The sequence below is a fragment of the Rana temporaria genome, chromosome 2 (genome assembly GCF_905171775.1).
Source record: "Rana temporaria chromosome 2, aRanTem1.1, whole genome shotgun sequence".
Lineage (NCBI taxonomy): Eukaryota > Metazoa > Chordata > Amphibia > Anura > Ranidae > Rana > Rana temporaria.
In genome coordinates this window covers 149,771,551-149,791,406 of record NC_053490.1, presented here as the reverse complement: position 1 = coordinate 149,791,406, position 19,856 = coordinate 149,771,551, and the positions used below count along the sequence as shown (strand labels likewise).

The following is a 19,856-nucleotide window of genomic DNA, read 5'->3' as shown; positions in this document are numbered from 1 at the left end:
TTTGTTTGGCCAGTCTTGTGAATCACACATCTGCCACCCTGCACAGCCAGGACTATCACTGTTATTTCCTGGTCCAGTTTGTTGCAATCGGGTGCCTGAGCCCATGCAACATAAATTCCCATAGAATAGTATAAAATAATTGTTCTACTTTCAATTAGAAACTACAAGAAAACTACTGTAAATACAGTTATTAATCGACAGCTTTACTTGTTTACTGCTTGCTGATAAAAATCGCTTTTTTTACTAGTAAAAAAAATATATATTAATAAAAATCCCCTATTTTGTAGACTCTATAACTTTTGTGCAAACCAATCAATAAACACTTATTGCGTTTTTTTTTTATCGGAAATATGTAGAAGAATACATATCGGCCTAAACTGAGGGAAAAAAAAAGTTTTTTTTTATGTATATTTTTTGGGGATATTTATTACAGCAAAAAGTAAAATATATTGCTTTTTTTCAAAATTGTCACTCTATTTTTGTTTATAGCGCAAAAAATAAAAACAATCCTAATAGACTATGCAATGTCCAAATTATGCATTCATTGTTACTTTAGACCTACCATCTAAGGCTAAGCAATGGGTTAATAATTACCTTTCCATAATAACTTCGCAACCTTATAACACAAGTTTTTATGCTTGTTTAATAATTACTTCCTTACAGCCTATACTGTATGTATTTCTGTTGCCTACACAGGATCTATCACTCCACTATCATTAAACTCATCAGTAGGCTCATCTTATTCATGCAGACAGATTAGAGTCTAACCATCGTGACCAAATCTTTTGGGGCATTTCCTGTTTATATGTCAATTCTTCCCATCTTAAATTACAATAAATCGCTTCAGACCGTTGAATAGTTGGTGGAAAGTTTGAAATCCATTGCTGCAATATGAATATTTGGGCTATATACATAGGGGCAGATCCACAGAGATCTGCACCCGCGCAGCGTATTAGAGATACACTACGTCGCCGTAACTTACTTGTCCTTGGTTCGAATCCATAAAGATTTTGCGCCGTAAGTTACGGCGGCGTAGTCTATCTCTGGCGGTGTAACGGCGCGTAATTCAATTCGGCGATTAGGGGGCGTGTTTCACTTAAATGAAGCGCGTCCCTGCGCATGCGCCGTCCCTAAGTTTCCCGCCGTGCATTGCGCAAAATGACCTCGCAAGGACGTCATTTTTTTAACATCCCCATTCATGGTCGACTTACGCAAAAAAAATAAAAAATTCAAAATAAACGCGGGAACGACGGCCATACTTAACATGGCAGGTATAACTATATGCCACGAAACAGCAGCTTTAACTATACGCCGGAAAAAGCCGACTAGAGACGACGTAAAGGAATGCACCGGCCACTCGTACGTTCGTGGATCGTCGGAAATAGCCAATTTGCATACTCGACGCGGAAAACGAAGGAAACGCCACCCAGCGGACGCCGAAGAATTGCATCTTAGATCCGAAGGCGTACGAAGACGTACGCCTGTCAGATCTAACCCAGATGCCGACGCAGGAAATTTGAAAGTATGCCGGCGTATCAGTAGATACGCCGGCGTACTCTCTCTGTGGATCTGCCCCATAGCCTGCAACCACATCACATGCATTTTAGGTAGGGGGATATCTTTTCCGATATAATCCCCAACAAGGCTATTTTTGGATCAGAGTGAACATTTGTAGAACACACAGTATTTAAAGTATCAATACCGATGTAATTTAGGGCAAGGCCACAACATATGTAGAAGTGTGCCCATTTCGGTAGTACATCTTGGACAGTTTGGTGTTGCTGCTTTACCCCAAGTGTGAAGTTATTGAGGAGCCTAGCGAGACCTGTGAATGATAAATAACTGGGTCAAACACTGTGCAGAGGATAGGAAATCTTTGATTTAATTTCCCAGAGATTGTTTTTTTTAAATTGGACCATTTATTTAGTGCAACTGAGTTACAATTCTTAAATCAAACCTTATTAACAAATGATCGTATTTGTAAGGCCAATATAAGTCTGCAAATCAGTCTTTTGATCCTTGGTCCAAGTTGAACACAGGGCCAAAACATATTTATAAGCTATAAATAAACCCTGACCTCCTTATTTAGTTGTCAAATGTCACAACATATACTGTACACTGGGGCTCTGAACAGAAGAGGGCGGGGTTTAGGACCTAGAGGAGGAAGGGCCTAATCTTGACCTGGACAGAAGTCAAGGCCTTCTGTCCTAGGGGCTCCACAGATTCAATTTAAAATGGAAGTTTACCTTTTCACAAAAAATAAAAAGGTACTCTACTCTTCCTCTATTTTCTGCTATCTGCCCTCACATTCTACTATGCCTCTATTTCTCCTCTCCCCTCCCTACCCCTTATTTCACTCCTTGTTAGCCCTGGTTTTTGTCCCTTTACCACTCTTAGGGTTGTCTGGCCCTCTACCTCACCTTTTCCCCCCTTGGTACACACCCCTTCCCTTAATTCTTACCCAATCATGGGCTGTTTTGATCAGATACTGTGAATATCCTGAGGTGCATTACCTATTTCATGTGTCCCATGCTTGGGCCCACCTGGCCTTTGGGTTGCTTTGCATCCCAAACAACTGTTAAAACTTTAAAAAACGTTATTGTATTATATAGCTTTGCATACGTTATTATCGGTTCTAGGCTTGCGCAAGTATTTGTTAGGGTGCTTTCCCAGCTTCGCACACCGACTTTATCTCTATGCTGTACTTTCTTCATGTGCCTTATTTACTGTGTAAAGCTGGGGTATCTGATATGTTTACCTCATCTCATGACCGCGTTTGATCTTTCTGTCTGATTTTTATTATGTATCTCTGCTATATGTGTTAATTGTTGAATGCACTTTCTATTTAAATAAAAGGAATTATAAAAAAAAAAAAGGTGAACTAGCACCCAACCCCCCCTTCCAACACCCAACCCTGCACTTACCTCCAGGGTTCGTAAGCTGCCACTGCCCATGCAGCTGATGTAGTGGTCCAGAGATTAGAAAGCCCTGATTTTTTCCCCCCTTCTTTCCGTAGGGCTCTCGGGACAGATCAGAGTGATGATGTTATGTGACCAATCTGAATCGATCTGACCCACCCTGGAAGCCCCAGGGAAAGAATAGGAAGAAGGGTGGGTATTTTAAATGCACCGGCTGCATGAGAAGTGACAGCTAATCACCTAGGGAGGAAAGTACAACAAGGATGGGGAGACGGAGTACATGTGGGAGGGTGTAAGGTGTTAGTTCACCTTTGCATTTCTTGTGAGACTAATGTCTAGTACACACAATGAGAATATCGGAAAGATAATCATGCTTTTTTTTTCATGCTAGTCTAATATCGAAAGCAAATAGATTACTAAAGTTACGAAAATTCCCATAAGACAGAATACAAATTTGGAAGTGATGCAATGTATTCTTCTGTTTTCAAGCATGCATGGTCTTGGTTACTCGATTTTTCGCGTTTCAAGTGTTTTGTGCTTTCCTGTGCAGGTAGTCCTTTTAATATCAATTGGGACACAGCAGCTGTATGGACACAGATGTTTCTCCCAATCCATGGGGATGGGGTATATGGCCCTGAAGGCAGCGTGCAGTTGGGACCGTATACCTGCACAGATGTGAAATTGGGAGCAGTGTCTGTGTCCACGCACCCACTTTGCCTCAAGTGACATCAATCTGCACGGGCATGCACAGAACACTTGTGCATCCCCATGTGGGTAAACACGACCCTTGCATGGGCATACGCTGTGGTACGCCCTGTTTGAACCATGTCCAACACAAGAACTTAGGGCCAGATCCACAGCCAGGCGGCGTAACTTAACTTTTCCCATTTAAGTTACACCGCCGCAAATTTCCCAAGTTAGTGCCCGATCCACAAAGCACTTACCTGGAAATTTGCAGCGGTGTAACTTAAATCCGTCCGGCGCAAGGCGTTCCTAATTTAATGGGGTGAGTCCCATTTAAATTAGGCGCGCTCCCGCGCCGGACGTCCTGCGCATGCTCCCGACATCATTTTCCAGACGTGCATTGCGCGAAATTACGTTACGCCGAGTTTTGTGAATCGCGCCGGGTAAAAAAAGTTGCGTCGGGGGGAAAAAAAAGATACGGCGGAAAAAAAAAAATAACAGCGTCGCGGGAAAGAAGGGTCTACTTTTACAAGGTGTAAACAGTTTACACTTTGTAAAAGCAGCCCTAATTTTGCGTTTGCAAACTAATACTTACGGAGAAAAAACGAAGCGTAAAAGCTTTGTGGATCTCCGTAAGTGCTAATTTGCATACCCAACGCTGGATTTAGACGAGAAATGCCCCCAGCGGCGGCTGCGGTACTGCATCCTAAGATCCGACAGTGTAAGTCCCTTACACATGTCGGATCTTCTGCCTATCTATTGGAAACTGATTCTGTGGATCAGTTCCATAGATAGAAACAGGGATACGACGGCGTATCAGTAGATACGCCGGCGTATCCCTTTTGAGGATCTGGCCCTTAGTGCCTGCACTTCAGAAAAGTTGTTACTCATTTTCAGGCTCACTAAGGCTCAGTTCACACTGCCGCAAATTGGGATCCTACTTGTGAGACCCCAAGGCGCTTGACATGTGAAATCCCATTTTATGCAATGAGAGCCGTCTTAATTAGCACTACTGAAGTCGCTCAGACTTTAGAAAAGGTTCCTGTACTACTTCAAGGCGACTTCTATCAGACTTGTACCCATAGACTTTAACGGAAGTCGCCTCCAAGTCAGATCCTCATCTACATTGATGCGATTTGGATCCGACATTACAGAAAGATAACTCAGGCATTCCTGAAAAAGTCGATTTTAAAGTAGCATCAATTTGCATTAAAGTAGTCGCCAGCAAGTCACCTGGCAAAGTCGCACCATAAGCTGCGTAACTTTCATGTAGTGGCAGTGTGAACCAAGCCTAAAGGATTTAGACATAGTTAACGTAAGTTTATAAAAAAAAAGGTGTCCGGCAATTCACTACTGATAAAAGCAGCCTTAAATCTAAAATATGATTATAATGGGAAATTGCTCATGTTTATATATAAATGCTATATTCAGGTAGAGCAACAGCATGAAAACGGTCATTAAAAATAATAATCTGTTTTGGGACAAGAGTACATTACACTGAAGCTAGTCACGTTATTTAGCTACATAAAGAAAAAGATCAAAGTGTTTCTAATTATATACAGAACAATATGGCCGATTACCTAACATTTAAGGTAAATGTCCTGGAGTCAAAGGTCAGCAATAAAGAATCCCATTATAATATCCACTCAATATACACCCAAAGCAGAGATACAATAACAATGTGTGTGCTCACAATGTCCAGCACAGCGTAACTAATGATGCAACTCCCTTGTGATTCGTTTTTTTGCTCTTTAAAGCGGAACTTCACTTGCTCAGTCAACATTGACTATTTTAAATCCTAGCATTAGTAAATAGATAGGAAAGTATATCATAGTTACTTGTTTAAAACGTTGTTTTCACATTTCTTTAGCTACTTCTAGGTTTCCATGCCCTGGCAAATGATGTCATACATCCCAGGAGTCTTCAAAAAGGGGAGGAGGGGTTTTCTCAGCTAAGCACGCCCTCCTGCCTGCATGCTTGCGCTAAGGCAGTGTTTCTCAATTCCAGTCCTCAAGGCACCCCAACAGGTCATGTTTTCAGGCTTTCCATGAATTTGCACAGGTTATTTGATCAGTTTCACTGCCTTAGTAATTACCACAGCCGTTTCATCTGAGGGAAATGCTGAAAACATGGCCTGTTGGGGCGCCTTGAGGACTGGAGTTGAGAAACACTGCGCTAAGGGGAGATGGATTCCAGGAAGAATGCTACATGACTAATCTGCACTTAAATCAAAATTACCACACCCAAAAATGCTAAAAGGTGTTTTTCAAAGTGAATTCTCAACAAAATAAAGCATGGAGACATGGTTGGATGGAAGAATTTGCTTTGAATATTAAAAATTCCCTAAACAGTATTTTTGGTTTGTGGTGCTTAGATACTGTGTATAAATAGGAACGTTATTACGCTGGCCATACATGGCTCAATTTCTCTCCTTCAGCCCCACAAAAATTGAAAAGGAGAAATCAATCATCCCTTCTATCCATCTTGACAGCTTGCATTCCTGAACAGTGACTGTATCGGATAGGATGTAGTCACTCTTTGGTGGATCACTTTCCACCTGGCGCAGTCCATTTTTTAAATCAATTTGTCAAGAAGGGTGGTGCTTGCAAGGCCACCCACAAATTATATTTTAGCTGATTCAGCAGGAATAAGGCAAAATTCAGGCTGCCTGTGGTTTTTATGCTCAAAAAAATGGTGCTCCGATGTCATCAGCTGGCTGCCTTACTAGGCCTAGCGCATATAGATTTGTTGTATAGAAATATGTAGGCTACCAACAGCCTGCACTTCCTCATCTATCGGGCAGCGCTTCCTCCAGGCGACGGCTTCCCCTGCATCTTCTCCTCCTCCTCTGCATCACGGCGGCTTCCGCCATGCGTCTCCTCCCTCCTCATAGGCAATCGCATGACTGGTCTCAGGACCCGCTTCCTGATTGGCCGAGAGGAGAATCAGGAAGACAATAACGAATATCCATTTGCTAATGTCACACAACTCAGGTGCCCATTGGAATCCATGCATTCGGCAACCCGCGTGTAGATTAGGGGGCTGGATGCATGGATAGGGGGACGGCGCCCCTGCGCCCTGCATTACGGACCACCACTGGTGGAATCAAAACTCATAATTTGCATACTTGTTCCTGAATAGGGACTTAGGCTGGGTTCACACTACTACACTACTTTCATCCTACTTTGCTCTGCTACATTGGTCCTACATTTATCCTACATTGGTCCTACATTTATCCTACTTTCATGAACAGGATACTACTTTGGTCCGACTTCAATGATATTCAATGGGCCTGAAGTAGGATCAATGTAGGACCAAAAGTAGTACAGGGAGTATTTTCAAAGTCGGACCGACTTGTGTAGGACGCTACAAGACGCTCTCATAGGGAAACATTGAACACAGAGCAAAGTAGGATGATGAAAGTAGTGTAGTAGTGTGAACCCAGCCTAAGGGTCCGTTCACACCAGGTGCAGTAGGACTGTGTTGACAGGCTATTCAAGCACAGTCTCACTGCAAGACAAAGAAAAATGCCCGGTCTTGAGTGTGGCCGGCTCATACCACTGTGTTGCAGTAGTGTGCAGGTGATGTGCACTGAAAAAAAGGACTGTGCAGTACTTTTATTCAATGCAGCGTGCGTCACTGTAGGCAAGTTGATAGAACTCTATGAAATGTGTGACATTTCAATAAAATTTGTTAAAAAAAAAAAAGTGAACAGTGTGATGCGCCAGTATAGGTGCATCAGCAGTATAAGTGCTGGTCTGGCTGGACTGCAATGCATAGCAGCTGCTGTGTTGCAAAGCAGTGGCTAGTATGAATGAGCCCTAAAACCTTTGAAGCCATCATATCAGAATTATAGCCGGGTAACTAGACTTTTCAGGTGGTCAGCAGTAGCAGCCGAAATTCTTCTTTTAAGACAGGTTCACTTTAGCTATTTCCCCTATATGGGGTGGCACTGCAGACCTTTTTATCTCACAGACACCTGCTTGTTTTGTATTACCACAATTGATGTTTTGCCAATGTACAAAACTTTCCATGGAAGCTTTCACTAACAATTTATGCATAATCCACTATTTTCTTTGGACAGAAGCTAGTAAAAGCGTTTCTTTCTTTTTTTTATTGCCAGTCTGCCTTTTTCCTCATTGCGAAACAATGGATGAACAGTCATAGAAGACCCAGGCTGCAGCCAGTGGAGGAGATCCCTGGCTGATCTCAGGCGCTTAGTGCTGGATATATGAGGGGGCAGCTGGTCCCAAGTTGTTTTATCATTTAAAAAAAAAAAATGTTAATCCTTAACCAGTGGATTTTTAAACTATACCTGGAACGCATGTCCAATAATTGCCTTGTATTCCAATGGCTCTAGTTCACACCAGTGCAGGCAGTTCCAGTGCTTTCAACAAAAGTACAACCTGCTGCAGTTTTTTTTAGCTTTCAATGTGTCAAAATGCATCGAAATGCATGTAAACACACAAGAATAAAAAAACACAGTCCAAAGATTTTTCAAGTGTCAAAATAAAAAACTTAAAAAGAGGAAAAAAGGCACTGGAACACTTTGAAAACCAGAGCTTTTTTTCTCAGAAAATAGGTGCAGGAACTCAACCACGACCCGTTCATATTTCACAAACAGTAGGAGGGTCTTAAAGGGGCATTAAATACCAGAATTGCATTATATACAGAGTACAGAGTTCAGGGGGTTACAAAGCTGCCACTTGTAAACACAGAAACCAGACTTCTTTGTTTACAAGTGATTGTGGTGAGCAGGCACCAAAGGGTCTGAGCCAAAGGGGGTGGAACTGAGTTCCCCCTGAAAAAAAGCCCTGTTGAAAACTATTCAAAAATGCAATAAAATACATCTGCAAAAACACATACAGAAAGCCAAAATCGTGCTGGGAACCCTAATGTTGTTTGTCAATCAAGGAGGATAGTGACCTGTGTGCCATAGAATTTCTTGGATGTGAACATTCCATGATTATAACATGCAAAGGCTTTACTGAAAACCCAGAGGCGTATCTAGTGAAAATAGCGCCTATGGCAAGCACTAAAACTGCGCCCCTGTCGAAACATTTGAAACCCATCTTTCAGATAACCTTAACAAAAAAAACAGCTAACAAAACTAGTGATATTTATCATCCCTTGTGATACCTTGGGTAGTGACATATCCTTTTTTTGGCGAAATCTGGGGTTTATTAGACCCCTGATCCCTCCTCTGCCCTCCAAGGCCAGGTAAATGCAGAACCAATACTGGAAGTGATGAAATCTTCATCACTTAAGGTCTCAGTTTCACAGAGGAGAGGGAGAAACTGATGTTCCTCCTTCTTCTTTGTGCACTGCCAACCTGACCAGATGGAATGGGAGAGCCTGGGAGAACAGGGGAGGGCTGTGGCTGAATGCAGCAGGGATAGCGCTGTTATTGTCCATTAGCAAATCTGCTGAAAAGGAGATCCTGCCTATGCTCGGGAGGAGGGAAGAAGAGACCCTCAGACCCTGGTAAGTGCCTTGCTGCCCAGCCACTCAACAGCGCCCCCTTCATATGGCGCCCATGGCACTTGCCATGGCTGCCATACCCTAGATACGCCACTGTGAAAACCTAATGTATAAGCTTTATTGTGCATGTTGCTGCAATCATCTGACTCCCCCCCCCCCCCCCAGAAACAAGACACACTATAACAATCAGTTGACAGCATTAGTCATGGACCTCTCTGGGCAGCTGAAACGGGGGCATTATAAATGATTCAGAAGCTCCAGCATCTCTGTGTCCAGTACAGTAGTGATGTGGAGGTCAGTGGGAGGAGACACTGAGCACAGAAGGGGACCAGGAGATCGAAACTCCAGGAAGAGTCAGTTTCTCAGCCTACTTCAAAGGACGATTTGTCCTCAGTGGGCCAGATTGGTGGTGGAAGAAGTAGGAGAGGTATGTAAATATCCTCTTTTGCATAAAGCGTTTTGCAGTCATTTTAATTTACCCAATAAGATTACTTTAAAGGGGTTTTAAAGGTTTGTTTTTTATTTTCTAAATCGGTTCCTTTAAGATAGTGCATTGTGGGTTCACTTACCTTTTCCTTCGATTTCCCTTCCAAATGCTTTTTTCTTTGTCTGAATTTCTCACTTCCTGTTTCTCCTCAGTAAGCTTGCCCCCATCATCCGAGCCGTTCTGGCTGGGGGTTAGTCAGCGTGCTCGTCCCCTCCCTTGGGACTACATCCCTGTGGGGAGACGTTGTGTTCACATTTAGGCCCTTTTACACTACTGCGACTTCAAAGTTGTGCGATTTTACCGCAATATCGCGGCCAGGATTTTGCCGCGATTTCAGGGAATGTCTGTGTAAGTGCCATCAAAGTCGGACCAAAGTAGTGCAGGGACTACTTTGAAGTCGGAACGACTTAAAGTCGTACTAATATGAATGGTTATCATTAGAAATCATGGGAAACAACTTGTCATGCTACTTTGTCATCACGAATCATGGGACAAGTCGTATAAGTGTTAAAGGGGCCTTAGAAGGGAAATGGAAGGAAAAGGTAAGTGAACCAACAATGCACTAGCTTAAAGGAACCTATTTAGAAAATAAAAAAACAAACCTTTACAACCCCTTTAAGTCTTTAACCACTTGAGACCCAAGCTATTGACAAAAGACGTCAACAGCGCGGTTCTCAGGTGCCAAGTGGACGTCTTTGGACGTCATTTTAAATGCATTACCCGCGCGCGCCACTGGGGGGCGCGCGCGGGTAACCACTGTGCCGCCGCATCGCTGGGGACCCGATGCATGTACCTGGCGGCCGCGATGTCCGCCGGGTACACGCGATCGTCGGTGACACGGCAACTGACAGCAGGGACGTGGAGCTCTGTGTGTAAACACAGAGCTCCACGTGCTGTCAGAGGAGAGGAGACCGATCTGTGTCTCTTGTACATAGAGACACAGCATCGGTCCCCTCCCCCAGTCACCCCCCTCCCCCAACACAGTTAGAACACACCCAGGCTACACATTTAACCCCTTCCTCACCCCCTTGTGTTAACCCCTTCCCTGCCAGTCACATTTATACAGTAATTAGTGCATTTTTTTAGCACTAATCGCTGTATAAATGTGAATGGTTCCAAATTTTTGTCAAAAGTGTCCGATACGTCCGTCGCAATATCGCAGTCCCAATAAAAATCGCAGATCGCCGCCATTACTAGTAAAAAAAAAAAATAATAAAAAAATTAAAAATAATTCTGTTCCCCATTTTGTAGGCGCTATAACTTTGGCGCAAACCAGTCGCTTACAAAAATACGTCGAAAAATACGTATCGGCCTTAACTGAGAAAAAAAATAGTTTTTTTTTTTTTTAAAATGGGAGATTTATTATAGCAACAAGTAAAAAATATATATATTTTTTTTTAAATTGTCGCTCTTTTTTTGTTTATAGCGTAAAAAATAAAAACCGCAGAGGTGATCAAATACCACCAAAATAAAGCTCTATTTGTGGGGAAAAAAGGACGTCAATTTTGTTTGGGAGCCACGTCGCACGACCGCGCAAATGTCAGTTAAAGCGACGCAGTGCCGGAAGCTGAAATTTCGCCTGGGAACGAAGGGGGTTTATGTGCCCAGTAAGCAAGTGGTTAAACAGGCTTGATAGGCGGCTTAGTGAATATGATAGCTCAAAGAACCATGCTGAGCATTTTCATTTACTATACCCGTAAGGCAATTCTACATTGCAAGAAACCCTTGTCTCATTCATTACAAACCTGGAAGGGACTAGTGAATGCAGCACTTCCAAGGCCCCTTAGTTGAACCGAGGCTCGGCTTATACTCAAGTATATACAGTATTTTATAACTATTGGGCTCAAAAATAGAAATGTTTACTTTAAAAAAAATATTGTCATGATCATAAGGAAAAAAAGGATTTACTAAAATAGAGACAGCCATTACCGATCCCTCCTTCTGAAAATGCTAGTTACCTGGCTCAAACAAATCACCATGGAGAAGCTCCCGAATAAGAAATTCTTACTTTTCATTGCGTTTTTGTGACCTAAATATTTGCACTAGATCTGTGACTTATACTGAGAAAATATTAAAGCCAGAGGGTTGCATTTTGAGAAGTGTATCCGCAATGAGAGGCCCCGTATTTCTCCCACAACAGGTTTTACTTTTAAATCACTAGGCCAGGAAGAGGAAATCTCCCTAAAATAATACAAAACCAACAGAAAACTTAACATTTCTTTACTGTATACATAAATGAAAACAAACGAAACAAAAAAGTCCAACACAGAGTATCTAAAAATAAAAACAAAATAGTAATATAATGCTGCTTACCAGTCCTTGATTGTGGCGGCTGCGTCCGTTTTCTTTTTTCAGGCTATGTACATTTTCTGCAAATACAAAAAATTGACATCTTGTGTAACTTTCTGTGTACTGAACTGAAAACTCAGTGTTATCTGCTTTCCAAGTTTCTGGGGGCTACTTAATAACACACCACTCTATGTCATGGAAACTGGGAGAGCTGGAGGTGTTAGTGCAAATCAGGAGAGCAGCCTAGGAAGACAATGCTGCTCCAACATACAGTAGGGCTCATTTACACTAGCAGTTGGGGTTGCTGTTAAGCCACATTTTACCGCCCCATCAACTGATCCCCCCTTTTGCTGTAAAGACAGCAAAGGGGGGATATACACATGCTACAGCAGAAATGCTCAGTTTTCACCCGTGGCAGGAATTTTATTCTGTCATGTTCAATGGACACCATCATTCAAGTGAATGGGGCACCCTGCAGCCACCCCACTATTGTACTGGTCTGACATTTAGGGGGTAAAATTCAAACTCAAAAATGTCATCTGTTACAGTTTACCAGTCCTAAAATGTGGTGGCAGTATTAGCTTTTTTTTTTCTATATTTTAATTTGGGGAGATCCTGCCAGTAACACAATTATGTCGTAGGATGACAATGCTCACTAAGGCCCCTTTCACAAGTGCGTACCGTATGTCCGCTTTTTCATCCATCCGTTTGCGGATGAAAAAGGGACATACATTGGTCCCTATGAGATTGCGGGTGTCCGCTGACACCCGATCTTGTCCGCCTCCGCAATGATCAGATTCTGCAGACGGAGGAAAACCCTATTTTTCCTTCCGTCTGCGGATCGGATGAACACGGACATAAGGTCCAAGTTCATCCGATCTTCCCATAGGGGAGAGTGGAGAAAAGACAAGGTGTGCGGGGACCGCCCTGTCATCCGCCGGGTCAGCGGGGATCAACGGAGCGATCCCCGCTGAGCATACGGAGGCGGATCATTACTGATCCGCCCGTGTGAAAGGGGCCTTAGGGCTCATTTACACACTCTTAATTGCACTCCAAATTGCAGACCACTCAGAGAATTTGACGGGCAATACAACGTGTCCTCCCCACCTGTCAAATGCTCTCTGAAGAGCGATATGAATGCAGATTGCACTTTAGAGAGCAACGCAAGTGTAAATGAGGCCTTAGTAAGCACGAAGGATGAGCTCTGGCGTGTTCGCACAGTCCATGTGCAGAGCCTGCCAGGAAGTCGGCACCGCGATGCGCTAATCACAGGCAGGGAGACATTTCCCGATCTCTGCAGCCGAGCATCGGAAAATGTCTCCCTGCCTGTGATTAGTGCAGCGTGGTCCTGACTTCCTGGCGGGCTCTGCACATGGACTGTGCAAACACGCCGGAGCTCATCCTTAGTAAGCACTGTCCTCCAAGGACAAAAATGTGTTACTGGCAGGGTTACCAGATTAAAATTCAGTTTTAATTTTTTTTTTAAAATAAAACTAAATAATACCACTACATCTAAGAACTGGTAAAATGTAATAGATTGCGTTATTTTGAGTTTGGATACGCTTTATACATGGGTACTGCACAAAAAGAACACAGCTCTTGCATTTTACTTGAATACATTTTGCATAGGGGTGGCATTGCCTCCAGTAATTCTGATAGAGACGCTACACTTCACCAAGTGCTTATCAGTCTCTGGCAGAACACATTGTGTGTGATGTGTGACACATGACCAGCAGCTCTTTACAAATGTAGTTATGGCAAAAGATGTGACCCATTTATTCATGAAAACATTGAGCCTGCAGCCGAGACATCCAGAGGCAGAAAAACACATGATTTATGGACTGCTGTGATTCTTCACAAGCCTCGGAAAACAGTCACAGGAATAAGACTAGTCCCCATAACTTTTACCCAGGTGAATCAAGAAAGGATGCTATTGGCCAATAAAAACAACATACTTCCCACTACACTTATGCACTAGACTAGGTATTTTATTCACCCTTTCATCCTAAGGCCCTTACACACAACCGGGTAATCCGACGGCAATTGTGTGAGGCTGTTGTCGGATAATCCGACCGTTTGTATGCTCCATTGGACAATTGTTATCGGATTTTCCACCAACAAATGTGGGATAGCATGCTTTAAAATTGTGTGCAATCGTGTACACAAGTCCATTGCACAAAAACGTATGTTCGGCTGCTCACCATAACACAACATTAGCAGAAGTTGCCCAAAGGGTGGCGCTAAAGAGTTGAAAAAAACACGAAGTTTCAGGTTTGTTGGCCGACAATTCTTTGCCGTTTGTATGCAAGACAAGTTCATGCCTTTCAGACAAAAGTCCGAGGCTTTGTCCGCAGAAAGTCTGAACATGTGTACGGAGCTTTATCATAACAGGTAGGGTGGCCCATCAGTCTGCTGTAACCATCATATAGACCAGCGGTCGCCAACCTGTGATCAATGGTCCACGAGAAAATTTTGGTGGTCCCCAGGGGTTCTGCTACAAATCAAGATTGTGGCGGATGTATGCCGCCCAATGTTGTTTTCAGTGTTGTTCTCAAAGCTGTTAGTGTGCATTAAGGATGAGCTCTGGCGTGCGCTAATAACAGCCAGGGAGACATATCACGATCCCTGCAGCCGAGCATCGGGACAATGTCTCCCTGTCTGTGATTAGCACAGCGCCGTGCACACTTCCTGGCGGGCTCTGCACGTGTTCTATGCGAACACGCCAGAGCTCATCCTTAGTGCACACTAACAGCTTTGAGAACAACAGACTGTGGGGAGAGAGCATGGCGCTCCAGTACATGGCTGGATAAGGAGGGGAGATCCAATGATGAGTCTGTGTAAGGCAGCAGTGTGATGTAGAGTGCGGGGGGGGCAGAGATCTGGAGCATTGTGTGTATAAGGCAGCAGTATGATCCAGGGGGGGGGGGGGGCAGAGAGCTGGTGCATTATGTGTATAAGGCATGTCAAATTCATGTTAGGGGTCCGCTGGATTAAAAATTGTGAGTCTAGTGGTCAGTGAGGTCCAAAAGGTTGGCGACAACTGATATTGACAACCGTTTTACTGCTCACATATTTGGATGAAGTTTGAACATCTGCAACTTTTAGATATGCAATAAAAGTCTGCACTGGAAGTCTGTGTGAGCGGGCGACATACAATAGAGGAGCCAAATTATTAACAGGAGGACCCCAAACAAAGACCTCCATGGCAGGAACATCTAGTGGTTGCAGCTTTAGGATTCTTCTCTTTGCAATGCAGGTAGATCCAGGCTGTTTAGAAGGTCCTGTAAAAATGACAGTAAGCAACTTCAGTACAGGAGAGGAGTCTGTACATGTGCAAGACTGAGGACAAGGCTGGAGATCAGCTTTAGGCTTTTCAAAAGGAACAAACCAAAAAATGAGCAAGTCATGTGACAAGCCTGACATGGCTGAAAACATGATCCTTTCTTTGTGTGTATAGGGAAGTTCTTTTCATCTGCTGATCATTTTCTGAACTGCATTTGTCATCATTTGTTATTTCCATGTAAAATTTGAAAATCAAACAAGCAGCTTCAACACACATTACACACTAAGGAAATGTACTGTGTGTTTTGTGGATGCACAAAGAGCACATACAGCTTTCAATGTTAAGCACAATTGTTTATATATATATATATATATATATATATTATATATATATATACAGAGAGTGCAGAATTATTAGGCAAATTATTATTTTGACCACATCATCCTCTTTATGCATGTTGTCTTACTCCAAGCTGTATAGGCTCGAAAGCCTACTACCAATTAAGCATATTAGGTGATGTGCATCTCTGTAATGAGAAGGGGTGTGGTCTAATGACATCAACACCCTATATCAGGTGTGCATAATTATTAGTCAACTTTCTTTCCTTTGGCAAAATGGGTCAAAAGAAGGACTTGACAGGCTCAGAAAAGTCAAAAATAGTGAGATATCTTGCAGAGGGATGCAGCACTCTTAAAATTGCAAAGCTTCTGAAGCGTGATCATCGAACAATCAAGCGTTTCATTCAAAATAGTCAACAGGGTCGCAAGAAGCGTGTATAACAAACCAAGGCGCAAAATAACTGCCCATGAACTGAGAAAAGTCAAGCGAGCAGCTGCCAAGATGCCACTTGCCACCAGTTTGGCCATATTTCAGAGCTGCAACATCACTGGAGTGCCCGAAAGCACAAGGTGTGCAATACTCAGAGACATGGCCAAGGTAAGAAAGGCTGAAAGACGACCACCACTGAACAAGACACACAAGCTGAAACGTCAAGACTGGGCCTAGAAATATCTCAAGACTGATTTTTCTAAGGTTTTATGGACTGATGAAATGAGAGTGAGTCTTGATGGACCAGATGGATGGGCCCGTGGCTGGATTGGTAAAGGGCAGGGAGCTCCAGTCCGACTCAGACGCCAGCAAGGTGGAGGTGGAGTACTGGTTTGGGCTGGTATCATCAAAGATGAGCTTGTGGGGCCTTTTCGGGTTGAGGATGGAGTCAAGCTCAACTCCCAGTCCTACTGCCAGTTTCTGGAAGACACCTTCTTCAAGCAGTGGTACAGGAAGAAGTCTGCATCCTTCAAGAAAAACATGATTTTCATGCAGGACAATGCTCCATCACACGCGTCAAAGTACTCCACAGCGTGGCTGGCAAGAAAGGGTATAAAAGAAGAAAAACTAATGACATGGCCTCCTTGTTCACCTGATCTGAACCCCATTGAGAACCTGTGGTCCATCATCAAATGTGAGATTTACAAGGAGGGAAAACAGTACACCTCTCTGAACAGTGTCTGGGAGGCTGTGGTTGCTGCTGCACGCAATGTTGATGGTGAACAGATCAAAACACTGACAGAATCCATGGATGGCAGGCTTTTGAGTGTCCTTGCAAATAAAGGTGGCTATATTGCTCACTGTTTTGTTTTTGAATGTCAGAAATGTATATTTGTGAATGTTGAGATGTTATATTGGTTTCACTGGTAAAAAGAAATAATTGAAATGGGTATATATTTTTTTTTGTTAAGTTGCCTAATAATTATGCACAGTAATAGTCACCTGCACACACAGATATCCCCCTAAAATAACTAAAACTAAAAACAAACTAAAAAATACTTCCAAAAATATTCAGCTTTGATATTAATGAGTTTTTTTTGTTCATTGAGAACATGGTTGTTGTTCAATAATAAAATTAATCCTCAAAAATACAACTTGCCTAATAATTCTGCACTCCCTGTATATATATATATATATATATATATCACACATACACACATTATATATATATATATATATCATGGGGCAGATCCACGTACATCGGCGCATATATCCGCCGGGCGTAGTGTATCTAAGATACACTACGCCGCCGTAACTTTTTTTTTTCCGAATCCTCAAAAAAATTGCGCCGTAAGTTACGGCGGCGTAGTGTATCTTTGGCGGCGTAAGGGCGCAGAATTCAAATGGATGTGATGGGAGCGTGTTTTATGTAAATACGTCGTGACCCGACGTAAACAACGTTTTTTTTTAACGGCGCATGCGCCATCCGTGGGGGTATCCCAGTGCGCATGCCCGAAAAATAAACCGGAACAAGCCAATGCTTACGACAGTGACACCATTCTACGCAAATCCCTATTCGCGAACGACTTACGCAAACGACGTAAAAAATTCAAAATTTGACGCGGGAACGACGGCCATACTTAACATTGAGTACACCTCATACTAGCAGGGGTAACTATATGCCGGAAAAAGCCGAACGCAAATGACATAAAAAAATGCGCCGGCCAGACGTACGTTCGTGGATCGCCGTAACTAGCTAATTTGCATACTCAACACGGAATTCGACGGAAATGCCACCTTGTGGATCTGCCCCTATATCTTTTCATGTGACAACACTGAAGAAATGGCACTTTGCTACAATGTAAAGTAGTGAGTGTACAGCTAGTATACAAGTGTAAATTTGCCATCCCCTCAAAATAACTCAAGTTACTCAACACACAGCCATTCGTGTCTAAACTGCTGGCAACAAAAGTGAGTACACCCCCAAGTGAAAATGTCCAAATTGGGCCCAAAGTGTCAATATTTTGTGTAGCCACCATTATTTTCCAGCACTGCCTTAACCCTCTTGGGCATGGTGTTCACCAGAGCTTCACAGGTTGCCACTGGAGTCCTCTTCCACTCCTCCATGACGACATCACGGAGCTGGGGGATGTTAGAGACCTTGCGCTCCTCCACCTTCCGTTTGAAGATGCCCCATAATTGCTCAATAGGGTTTAGGTCTGGAGATATGCTTGGCCAGTCCATCACCTTTACCCTCAGCTTCTTTAGCAAAGCAGTGGTCATCTCGGAGGTGTGTTTGGGGTTGTTATGTTGAAATACTGCCCTGGGGCTCAGTCTCTGAAGGGAGGGGATCATGCTCTGCTTCAGTATGTCACAATACATGTTGGCATTCATGGTTCCCTCATAGAACTGTAGCTTCCCAGTGCCGGCAGCACTCATGCAGCCCCAGACCATGACACTTCCACCACCATGCTTGACTGTAGGCAAGACACACTTGTCTTTGTACTCCTCACCAGGTTGCTGCCACACACAATCTGAACCAAATAGGTTTATCTTGGTCTCATCAGACCACAGGACATGGGTCCAGTAATGTTCTTTGTCTGCTTGTCTTCAGCAAACTGTTTGCAGGCTTTCTTATGCATCATCTTTAGAAGAGGCTTCCTTCTGGGAGGACAGCCATGCAGACCAATTTGATGCAGTGTGGGACATATGGTCTGAGCACAGACAGGCTGACCTCCTACCCCTTCAACCTCTGCAGCAATGCTGACAGCACTCATACGTCTATTTCCCAAAGACAACGTCTGGATATGATGCTGAGCATGTGCACTCAACTTCTTTGGTAGACCATGGCGAGGCCTGTTCTGAGTGGAACTTGCCACCGTGCTGCAGATCAGTTTCAGCAATCTTCAGCAATCAGTTTGGCAATCTTCTTATAGTCTAGGTCATCTTTATGAAAAGCAACAATTCTTTTTTTTTTTCAGAGAACACAAAATTTAACACACCTGCTCCCTATTCACACCTGAGACCTTGTAACACTAATGAGTCATAGGACACCGGGAAGGGAAAATGGCCAAATGGGCTCAATTTGGACATTTTCATTTTGGGTTCTACTCATTTTTGTTGCCAGTGGTTTAGACATTAATGGCTGTGTTTTGTGTTATTTTGAGGGGACAGCAAAATTTTCACTGTTATACAACCTGTAAACTCCAGTGGCGGTGCGTCAATAGTGGGCGCAGGAGCGCCGCCCCCTCTCTCCTACACCCATCGATCAACAATACATAGATTCATGCATTGCATGAATCTATGTATTGTCGCCGCTGCCACCCACTATTCAGGTGCCTGGCCCCCTGTTGAGAGCCGGCCATCTGAATAACAGTGGTATGTGTGTTTTGGAAGTGCCTGATTAGAGTGAGATGCTCTAATAGGCTTCCCGATTAGAGCCTGTGGGTTCTAATCAACTTCCAAATGGTTAACCAGAGGGCGCACAGGCTGTGCGTTCCCTGGTTAAACAGTGCTGTGTTCGGGAATCGCTTCCCTAACACTGCTCCGCCTCTCAGCCAATCTGGTGCACCGGGTCTGGTTACCGGTCACCCGATTGGCTGAATCGACATCGAGGGTGGGAGAAGACATCGAGGGAGCGTGGAGAGGACAGCGCTGACCCGAGGAAGGTAAGTGCCAGGCTGGGGGGAAACTGGCAGAAATTTGGGACACAAAGTGGTGGCAATTGGGGGCACAAACTGTCTGCATTTGGGGGCGCAAACTGTCAGCATTTGGGGGGGGCAAACTGGCGGCATTTGAGGGGGGCAAACTGGCGGCATTTGAGGGGGGCAAACTGGCAGCATGTGATGATAACATTGGCTGCGTTTAATGGGCACAGTGGTGGCATTGATGTTTTTTTTCCAGTTTGTTTGCTCCCCCCCAAAAATTTTGAGCACCAGCTGCCACT

The 19,856-nt window shown here is 43.6% G+C and overlaps 1 protein-coding gene across 3 annotated transcripts in view; it reads right to left on the bottom strand.

Moving 5' to 3' along the window:
• The window catches only part of ELF1 (E74 like ETS transcription factor 1), a 205,609-nt gene that overhangs the window by 92,386 nt on the left and 93,367 nt on the right, over positions 1–19,856 (bottom strand). For all 3 annotated transcript variants that reach the window (XM_040341325.1, XM_040341328.1, XM_040341323.1), the window contains one exon: positions 11,884–11,939. The gene's annotated coding sequence lies outside the window, so the exon portion shown is untranslated. The remainder of the gene's footprint in view (positions 1–11,883; positions 11,940–19,856) is intronic.